This window comes from Tupaia chinensis, unplaced genomic scaffold, assembly GCF_000334495.1.
Source record: "Tupaia chinensis unplaced genomic scaffold, TupChi_1.0 Scaffold000057_1, whole genome shotgun sequence".
In the NCBI taxonomy this organism is placed as follows: Eukaryota; Metazoa; Chordata; class Mammalia; order Scandentia; family Tupaiidae; genus Tupaia; species Tupaia belangeri.
In genome coordinates this window covers 7,085,593-7,096,819 of record NW_006159515.1, presented here as the reverse complement: position 1 = coordinate 7,096,819, position 11,227 = coordinate 7,085,593, and the positions used below count along the sequence as shown (strand labels likewise).

Genomic DNA, 11,227 nt, shown 5'->3' with positions numbered 1-11,227 from the left:
ATGCTCTCTCCAGAAAGACAGAGAGAGACAGAGAGACAGAAAGTGAGAAATCACCCCCCAGGAGGGATGGCCATGCCACAATCCCTTCTCCTCCATTCTCCTCTCGGGATCTTGGGCACGCACGCACATGCGCCCGGCGTGAGTTTTAAGCCACCGGGTCCGGGACGCGAACCGCGGTCAACTACGTGGGAGTCCAGTGACATAGCCATTACACTAACTGCTGGTCCCTGGCCACCACATTTTGAGAGCATACTAAAAGAAGAGCAAGTTCTTCATGCTTCTGTTTCAAGAGTTCAAAGTCTACACAGAACCAAAGTGATCTAAGCACAAAGAAAATAAGAGTTCATTTTATAGTATTCTCTGGATGTCTAATGCCAGTTATAGGATAACTCTTTGAAGAGGAGCAGAAAAAAAAAGGAAAGAAAATGAGCTTCACTTCTCATGGTACAAATCAATGGAGATGAGTACAATGGAGGGTTTTCCTCAAACCAGCCTTCCTCTAAGCTGCCACCCTGGTCCCATGTGGCCAAGTTGCTAATAGGCTGAGCTGACTATGAATGTGTTTTCGGCGTATATCAGAGAGCAATAGCCACTTCTTAGCTGAACTTAGCAGTAGATTCATAGCCATATAAAACACTTAAAGTTCAAAGGATTTCTCGGAAGTCACACTGATGCCACTAAACAAAATGAACAACGTACCTTGGTTGCTCAGATCCAGCTCTGTCAAGAACCTGGGAAGTATAAAAATCCCTTCCCACCTTCACCTAAACTAATAAAATTTCAGATCACTCAGGCTAACCTAAAAGTAACTGAGACAACACCAAATTACTTGGGGGCTGAAACCCTGATCATGAAGGTTGTTCAGGGGTTGTTGCACATGTATGTGTGAAAAGCCTTTGAGTCATACACAAATCATAATCCATACACAGCATTGTTATTTTATAACCAACAAAGGAATCCTTTTCAAAATTGCTTGGGGATTTTTAGCACTGAAAGATTGCAGATCTAAGAGCAATATCATGATTACTTTTTTCTACAAATAATATTGCTGGTTGATATCATCAACTAATACCAACAGCATAAAGAACACCAGCACAAACCCGATAGCATGAGACATAAGCCCAGGCTGCTATATGTACCTCTAATGAGTCTAGCCATGTCAAGAAAATTCTTTCTGGGACCAGCAGATGGTGTAGCAGTTACATCACTGGACTCCCACATGGTTGACCACAGTTCAAGTTCCAGACCCAGTGGTTTGATAATCACTCCAGACATATGTGCGTGCATGTTCAAGATCCCAGGAGGAGAATGGAGGAGAAGGGATGGTGGCATGGCCATCTCTCGGAGGGGATGATTTCTTACTTTCCCTCTCATGGTGTAGTCTCTCTCTCTTTCTTTCTCCAGTGAGCACTCATGCTCTAAAACAAAAACTTCTAAAAGAAGAAGAAGAAAAGAAGAAGATTATTTCTGAACAAGGAAAAAGGCAGGAATGATAGCAACCATAGTAACAGAAGCTGGCTATAATAAATGTTGTTGAGGGACCAGCAGTTAGTGTAATGGCTATGTCGCTGGACTCCCACGTAGTCGACCCCGGTTCAAGTCCCGGACCCAGTGGCTTAAACTCATGCCGGGCATGTGTGCATGCGTGCCCAAGATCCCGAGAGGAAAATGGAGGAGAAGGGATTGCGATGTGGCCATCCCCCCTGGGGGGTGATTTCTCGCTTTCTGTCTCTCTCTCTCTGTCTGTTTGGCGAGCACACGCGCCCTACAGCAAAAACCTCTCCAGAGAAAAAGAAGAAAAAAAAACTCACGCTGGGCGCATGTGCACATGTGCCCAAGATCCCAAGAGGAGAATAGAGGAGAAGAGATTGAGGCATAGCCATCCCCCCTGGGGGGTGATTTCTCGTTTTCTGTCTCTCTGTCTCTCTCTCTCTCTTTGTCTGTCTGTCTGGCAAGCGCACGCGCCCTATAGCAAAAACCTCTCAATAAATAAATAAATAAATAAATAAATAAAAATAAATATTGTTGAGAAAATGTGTGCAATATTGACAGTAATTGTGATTGAAGAGTGGGGCTATGGTTTTCTGTCCACAGACTTACAGGTGCTTTCTGAGTGCTACCTGAACTCCAGAGCCCTGTGAATGGCTGAATATCACTGCAAATTCAAACATTAGCAGCATAGTTTTGATGGAAACATCTGACTTCAGTACATTTCCATAGTCTATGTATTCATTGCCCATCCACTTCTACTGGCATAGCTGTTTCCGTACACAGCATTGTAATACAAAGACATTCTTATGACATGTTAAGTCAACCAAAAAGGCAACCTGCATATACACAAAGCTCATGCTTTGTATAACTCACATTTATTCAACAAATATCTGTAACATTTGTATTAAGCAACTCCAATCATTATTTGCAGCACTGAAACTAGATCACACATTTCTCTTTAAAAAGAGAGAGAGAGAGAAATAATTTTCAGCATATGTTTTTCTGGGATGGTATACTTGTCTTTGTTAAGACTGTTTAACAAAGTACCACAGACTGGGTAATATATAAACAAGATTTATTTCTCACAATTCTGGAGGCTGGAAGTCCAAGGTCATGGTGCCAGTGTGCTTGGGTTCCAGTGACAGGCCTCTTCTGGGTTTCAGAGGGCTAACTTCCAGATGTAATCCCACATGATAGAAGGAGAGTGAGAGAACTCTTTGGTCTCTGCTCCTAAGAGCACTGATTCTATTCATAAGAGCTTCACCTTATTACCTTACCTCTCAAAGACCCCGCCTCCAAGTACCACCACTGTAGGGATTAGATTTCAATGTATGAATTCTGGAAGGACACAAACAGTCAATAGTTTATATGTTTCTTTCAGGTAACATATAAAAACTGAACACTATGCTTATCTTTAGGGATATAAGATAATTCTCAGAGGGATCCGAAACCCACCAAGTGTGGAGAATCTGAAATCTTTAAATGTATTCATGTTGTGGGTTCTTAGAACTCAAACCTAAAGCACAAGTAAGTGGTTTCAAGATGGACAATATTGCACTGATTACCAAACTCTAAATTAACATTCATATCCCACTTCTAAGATATCACACCTGCTTTTGCTTAGAAGTGAGTTTAATTCCTTTAATACTACAAATTGACAGATTATACCTTGCATAGTCATTGAATTTCTGTGTTTTGAAGCCAGTTTACTTGTGTTTCAATAACCTTGTCAGTGTTTCCATCTAATCACCAAACTCTAGTGGCAAATGCAAAACAGAGAAAAGCACTAGATGTATAATCTAGTTGGCATAATAAAATAGATGCATGTGAAAAGGTGAATTACAAGAAATTATTTGTAATTTTACTTAATGTTTTAAGACAGTACTAGAAGAAATGTCAATAACTGGTGTATGATTGATTATAAAAATTCAGATTCTGATCTGTCTGTTCTGAATTCTGTTCTCTCTGTTACATAGACATTTCCAGAAAGATCTGCAAAGCTTGCTCTACCACTAGCCTTCTCAGAATTTGTCTTTTTGTAAAATGTCTCTGAAAGACCCAGCTGTCTTTCAAATAGAGGATATTTAAGGCACTTGTAAGGTGTGGAGACTTCTTTGCAAATCCTGGAGGCTGGTCTGCCAAAGAGGCTGCAGAATGTTCTTCTCTAGGAGGGGCATCTCATGTTAGCTGGTGTTCTGCGATGTTAAAGAGACCCATCAAATCAATAATGAAAATGATTACAGTGATCATTGTCTTAGTTGGGTATTGCATTACTGACAAATACTGGTAACTGGGTGACTTATAAAGAAATAGGAGTATATTAACTCACAGTTCCAGCAGCTGGAAAGTTTGAAAGCCTAGTCTGAAAGATCAGAGCAGGCTACAACATAGCCAATGAAAGTAAAGAAGATAGCAGATCCATGCAGAGAGAAAACTGCGAACACCTCTCTCTTCTCTCTCTCTCTCTCGCTCTCATAACAACCAGTACTCATGAGAACTTACCCTTTCTCACAAGAGCAAGAGCTTACTGGGTGTTCCAAGACATCATTCATCTATCCCTGAGAGTGGTACCTCTATGATGTCACTGTCCATAAGGCATCACTACCTTCCAATTCTAAATTCCAAACCATAAAACTTTGGGAGACAAATTCTTGCCCAAACCATAAAAAATCAGATTTTCTAAAGCTAATTTTAAGATTAGGAGGGCTTCTGTTTGAGAATCTGCATGAGTATCTGTATGTTTTTTAAAGATAATCCATCTTGGTTTTGATCTTGCACTATAGTTATGTAAGATAGTACCAAGTCAGGAAAATTGGGTAAGGGATACACAGGACCACTCTGTACTATGCTTGAAACTTCTGATGAATCTATAATTGTTTCAAAATTTTAAACTGTAAAAAGTGAAAATGAAAAGATACCCTGAGTATTTCTGTAGGAAAGGCATACATCTGCCCAAGTTAAAAGGGAGAGAGGAGCTTCCCACAACTCCGAAACACACAGTACCTCTCTGAACACCCCCTTTATCCAAGAGCCAGGGTCCCTTAGGGGGCTGAAGGCACCCCAGAGTGAAACTTGGAGTTTGAAGTTACAGGCTGGATTGTGGCCCTGGCTCTCCTAATGACTGGCTCACATCATTTTGGTTATGTCACTTAGCCTCTGAATTTATTTCATTACCTGTAAAATAGTTTTATTTTTGTTTTTCTTTTTCAGAAAAGGCCACCTACAGATTCAATGAGATCATGACAATCCAAAGAGATGATATATGCAAAGTCCCAGGCAGTCTATAAAGCAACAGGTGAACTCTGGTCATTCAGTCACTTCTGTCAGGCATAGCCTAAGAGATTGCATGAGGTCAGCAGCCTTTTCCACATGGTTCTCAAGTCCCTCAGCTTGCCACAATAGCAGTATTTGAGATGGCCTATTGGCTGGTGCCTTGGTCTCTCAGTCCCATCACAAGTCCAAAGCCTTTGTTCAAAAGATGCAACTTTGTTGCTCTTATTTATACACAGCTGCTTCCAATTGCCCTCTGAAAACTCCAACAATGACTAGTCACACATGTCCCTGCATCATGGCAGATTCTTATCAGAAATTACTCAGGCACCCTCCTAGGCTGCTTTCCAGTACGAGTAGTTAGAGACTGCCCTGCCCTGGCATGTTCCACAGAGCTGGGAAGTGAAAATGAGCAAAGGGTCAAAAGAGTCAAAGAGTCAAAAGAAATTCAGGTGTCCTTTCCCCACTGGAAGGTGAAGACAAGAATGGCTGTACGGCATTCACTAGAGCTGAAACCGTCATGAATCCTAGAAGCAAATGCTGGCCTGCTTGATTCCTTTCTCTAAACTTTGACAACTCTTGAAAGCTGTCCCATTTGCTCATTCCCAGTGTATTGATTAAGTTTACTCAGGAAAACAGATGCCATGCTGTTTTTCATATATGATAAGTCTTAATTCAGAAGAGAGGATGCACTAAAGCATTTATTTCTGTAAAGCTATGGTTCTATGCATGTGGTGTGGGACCAGCAGCATCAACAGGACCTTGGAAATTGTTACAAATATAAATTTGGGAGCCCTATCCTAGACCTCATGTTCTGAGCATAGTGTCTAGCAACCTGCATGTTAACAAGCCCTTCAGGAGCTTCTGTTACAGCTCAAGTTTGAAAATCACTGCTCTAGAACAATCTAGAGACCTACTTTGGACTTTACATTTTCTTACAACTGCCTCCTCAGTCTCATATGCTTGTTTCTCCTTGGCAAACTCAAAGGACTATTCAGGAGAAGAGATTCTGCGAAATATATTTCTCAGTTTCTCTACTCCTAAGGAGATCTTGATGGCCACAGTCATGCCAAAGAGACAGAGCAGCAGACCTGGTAAATATACATGTACAGAAATGTCTGAGGTCGTTCTGGCCATTGTGAACACAGTCACCTTTCAGGCTACAGGAGAGCTTCTTTATTTATAAGAATCTTCCCCTGTGGCCTTACCATGACAAGAGTCTCAAAGTCCACTGTTAGAGATCTCTTTTCAGGGGCACTTTATCCTCTTGACTTGCTTTAGTGAAATATTTATAGTCTAAGGCTTTTAAGGGCTGGACGATATGTCTAAGAATCTTTTCTACACTTGGATAGTCACAACTCTTCTCCTTCACATGAGCACTTCACATCAAGAAGTCTTTGAGGCATAAAAGGGAATATCCAAGTAATATCAAGGGTACACAGAACTTGAGCTCAAATAATTAAAAGAAAATTCAAAGGAATGATGTAAGGATTGATCATAATGGATTGCTAACACTCCAATTTGTCTTTTGTTTTAAGGAAAAATCAAAGTACTAGGAAAATACTCCAGAATTTAACTGTCATTAACATCTTATGTATGCAATAGTATACTAGATCAATTTCCTAACTGACACAAAGGGTTTTTTTACTACACTAAGCAACTATAAGGAAGATGAAAAGGGAGGGTGAGGATGAAGGAGCAGCAGAGTGAGTTGGAAAGTGTCAAAACAACACATTCCTAACTATAGACCATCAAGAGACTGATAGTAGGTTTTATTGAAAAAGTGTGGCACATATACACTATGAAATATTACTCAGCCCCAAAAAGCAATGAGACCCTGGCATTTGATAGAAAGTGGTCAAATATGGAAGATATACTGTTAAGCAAACAAGCCAGACTATGAAAGAGAGGCAGTGTATGCCCCCACTTAATATATACCAAATGTCAGCACTCTATGGCAGAAATGGAAAGATTAGAAGATGTAAAAGCATGAGGAGCAGCTGTTGATGCTAGAGTCAGTGTGGAAGGAGGGTAGGAAATGGGGGAGGGCAAGAGGGAGGGAATCTAGGGGAAGGAAATACAACGAAGCAAAATATTTAAGGGACACAAAAAAGGAAAATTATCTGTTAAGATAATGTGCATGGTAATATCTTTGACTGAACCAATATACAGTATATTCATGATGAGAGAATTCATTTGATATGCTGTAATGATACACAGTGATTAAATGTAAAAAAATTAATTATAAATAAATAACTTCAAGGGCAAGCTCTGTAGGGTAGTGGTTAAGTCCTATGCATAGGGAACAGGGATCCCTCCATGGCCAACCATAGTTTTAGTCTCTACTTTGGTGGCTCAAAAAAAAACATACCAGGTGCATGTGTGTGCATGCCCCAAATCCTGATGGAATGGAAAATGGAAGAAAAGGATTGCAGTATGACCATACCCCATTAGCTGCTTGCAGGTTCTCTCTCTCTCTCTTTCTCTCCCTCTCTCTCTTCTCTTTCTCTCTCTGATGACAGTACATGCCCTCTGGCAATATAAAAATAAGTAAATCAATCAATAAATAACTTCAAGCAGTTGGGAACACTCATTTTGAGTCTGACACTGTGTAGGCATCAGAGACATAAAGAATAAAACATAGTCCTTCTCTTCAAAGAGTTACATTCTAGCAGAGAGACAGACACATGCAACAAAATTTTTAAGCAATGCAGTTAGTACTGCAGTCAAGGTACAGATAACCTATTATGTGATCAGAGGAGAGGAGTGCTGCTACCTAGTGGGTATGTTGGATGTCTCTCATTTGCCTCTCTAGATCTACCTCCAATCTCGACACCCTGCAGGTAGGCTGCTGTGAAAGCCAGTCTCCCATACACCACCCTATGATTTCTGACCCTGCTCTTCATGTTCTTGCATAGTCTCCCCCACATTGCAAGAGGCTTGCTCTGTGTCAGAGGTAGTAGTAATTTTTGTATTTTTTTACTTTTACTTTTTTTTTTTTTGCTATAGGGTGTATGCACTGGCTGAAGACAGAAAGGGGGATAGAAAGCATCCCCCAAGGGTATGTCCACATCACAATCCCTCCACTCTCCTCTTAGAATTTTGGGCATTCACACCTGGCATGTCTCTCAAGTGGCTGAGTCTTGCACTCGAAGCATGCAGTTGGCTATGTGGAATCCAATTGCCTTAAGCACCACACCACCTGGCTGGCCCAATGGTATGTGACTTCCAAGCCGAGATTAAAAAACACATTGCAGCTTCTCTGTTATTCTCCCTTGATCACCTGCTCCAGGGTAAGTTAAGCTGCCATGGTGGGAGGACACTAAAGTAACTTCATAGAGAAAGCCACTCCATGAGGAAGCAAGGTCTCTAACCAAAAGTCATATGAGCAAATGACCAAGGAAGCAATTTCTCCAGGCTTCAGAGATTACAGTTTCAACTGTCTCCTTTCTCTCTCCCTCTCTCTCTCTCTCTCTCTCTCTAGCCAGAGGCCATGTGTGCTCTCCAGAGTGGGAGACTGAGAGAGATCCATGTGGCATCTGGTTACCTCCACCAGGCCATGGAGCCAATCCCTCAATTGATTTCTGTTTTTTGTTTTGTTTTGTTTTAGAGAGATTTCTGCTATAGGGTGTTTGTGCTTGCTGGACAGACAGAGAAAGACAGAGAGACTGAAAGAGAGAAATCCCCCACCACCCACCCCAGTGTGAGTTTCAAGCCTCCAGGTCCAGGACTCGAACTGCTGTCAGCCATGTGGGAGCCCAGTTCCTTAACCACCACACAATCTGCTGGCTCCTCAGCTGACTTCTTAAATGTAACCTGATGAGAGACCCTGAGCTGGAATCCTGCTATCCTGTGAGGCAATGTTCACTATTTTCAGCTACTAAGTTTGGGAATAATTTGTTACAAAACCATAGATGACTAATTGGCTGTACTTGCCCATTGCCCAACTCTGACTTTTAGCTGAGTTCAATTAATGAAGGGTATGAAGGGAGTGAAGGTAGAAGAGCTATGAGTAGAGTGAGGCTGGCCATTCACTCCCCCGGCTTGCTCCCTATTGAGTCCCTGTATGTTAGCCATGAAAAGTCTCCCTGTTTTGTGGTCTCTCTACCACCCAAATAGCTACTGGTACCACACTATTCCTCTGCCTTTTTAGGACCAGATGTTATAAGTACCAAGATTCTGCAATCTATCCCTCATAATTTACACATACCCTACCCATACCTTTGCAAGTAGCCCCTTTACAAACCCCTTCAATTACTCAATGGGAGCATGCAACCATTTCTTGCTGAAACCACAACTGATACAAATAATGAGATCAAAAAGGTTTGAAAGAAATGATGTTTGATCTGAGTCTTGAAGGGTGAGGGTGCACTTGTCAAATAAGAAAGGAAGAACAACACAAGTCCTCTCAACAATAGCCAGAGACAAGTGGAATATCTGATTCCAACAGCTTCCTACGTATGGTTGCTCCATTCCAAAGGTACACCGTACACACTGTATTCTACATGAATGACATCTATTATGGAAGCGAGTGATGAGGGCATAACTGTGGGATTGGATTTCAGTCCACATCCTAAGATACATATACACATATCATTTTCTTTTTCTTCTTTTTATTTATTTATTTTTATTTCAAGTTCTTATATACATTCAATCATGTTATTTAGCTTGCAAAGTGAATATTACAACATGTGTAATTTCTCCCCGTCCAGTTGATAATACTATAAAGTTATCTTCTTTATTTCTTTGTCCCATTAATGCTTTGCCTCTCTACTTTTCTTCTAAATGTCCTTCCTCAGACTCTACTCCTTCACATGACTAATTTCTATTTCAAACAAGCCACTCTGTGGATGACAGAAACTTCCTAATTAAGTTGGGATTTCTGCTTTCTCCCTATTCTCTAGGATAGTATGAGGTAATTAGGGAATTTTATAAAAGAAAGAAAGAAAAACAACAACCACCACCAAAACTTAATTACTATTAATATTTCAAAAACACATGGCTACATTCAATAACATTTTATTTCTTCGGAACACACTGTCTGTTGTATGTCAGCGCAGGGTGGACTGGGTTTACTGTGTCCTGTGCAAAGAGCTTCTGCCACCCACTGATGAGGTTGAATGTGATCACAGGGGCCTGTTCAAGCTCTGGAAGAGAGCAAGTCATTTTAAAGGACTTCAGCCCATTAACTGTTTGTATGCAAATAGGACTGCTAATTAGAAGTGAGTTTTATCTACTCAGGACAGCAGCTCAGCAGGACTTCTACTTGGAAGTCCTTCCTCAGATTTTGTAAAAATTTAGTATGAGTTGCTATTTGCACTTAAAACACATTTTAAAAAAAAGAAGAAAAAAAACTGTCTCAGATTCAGCCTCATAATTTAAGTTGAACTTCTAACCCAATTAGTGCCCATCAATTTGGCTTAACCACAGCTATGACAGCGGTTATGGATAATAAAAAAAAAAATGGGAGGAGGGGACAAAAGCAGTAGAATATAACCTCTAGGATCAATGAGGCACAATGAAGTCTTACAAATTCAGACTATCAAAAACCCTAGAAATAACTAATTAAAATAAGAAATGACCACCCACTCAACCAACTGGGCTGAAGAATTTATCTAATAAGATTACTGGGACATAACATTGCAGAAGGGAGCCAATGGAAAAGACTGCACTATAAAGGCCCAGTTGAAGCCCAAATTAAATATGCTGATCCTTGCTTTAGACCTGAGATAAGATGTAGAAATGCCGGCGCTTGTCATTGATTAAACATCTGCTTGGAATTTCTGTATTTCTTTTTCTGCTTTCACAGAACACCTGCGAGGGAAATGCACAAACTGCAAGATCATTTGAAAGCAGAGCATGAACCGATCTCTGCATCCTGATGTACTAACCCCAAGTGTTGATCATAAGACTAAGTGAGAGTTGAGCCACAGGAGACAAAGCTATGATTTTCTTTTTTTATAATATAATACTACTTTATTTTGTTGCTCAAATAATTCCAGCTTTGGTGATTAGTAGCTCTCTCAGTTGGTTCTTGCTTCTCTGACATACCCTCAATCATTGTTTGTTTGTTTGTCTGTTTAGTATTTCTTTCTTTTCTTTTCTTTTTTTTTGGTTTTTTTTTTTTTTTTTTTTTTTTTTTTTTTTTTTTTTTTTTTTTTTTGTAGCTCAAGATGCTCCAGGCTCACCTTGTTGTATGCTTCTTGCCCCAGTCCTAGAATCAGTAATGTTTTCCAAGAGTCCTGATTCCTTTATTGGAAACCAAGATAGAGGCTTCCATTCTAGTTATTTTCTGGCCACCTAACTGCTAACAAAGGTGTATCACTCTAGCTGTACTGATGTGAACTGAGAGCATTAGCAGAAGAGGTCAGCTCTAGAGGACAACACTCCCTTAAATTACTTTTTCTTTAGGTACATCTAGGCAGAAAAAAAAAATGCAAAGAATTTTTATTATAAGTTAAGTAGG

The 11,227-nt window shown here is 40.4% G+C and overlaps 1 long non-coding RNA gene across 6 annotated transcripts in view; it reads right to left on the bottom strand.

Annotated features, from left to right (window-relative positions):
* LOC102482023 (uncharacterized) overlaps positions 1 to 4,072 on the bottom strand; it is a 53,405-nt gene extending 49,333 nt beyond the window's left edge. For 4 of the 6 annotated variants that reach the window (XR_001371290.1, XR_003551372.1, XR_001371286.1 and 1 more), the window contains exons 1-3: positions 3,994 to 4,072; positions 2,769 to 2,829; positions 2,578 to 2,662 (exon numbers count right to left, since the gene is read on the bottom strand). This is a non-coding gene — a long non-coding RNA (uncharacterized LOC102482023). The other 2 variants (XR_001371289.1, XR_001371285.1) reach the window with 2 other exon arrangements.
* Positions 4,073 to 11,227: the final 7,155 nt, after the last annotated feature.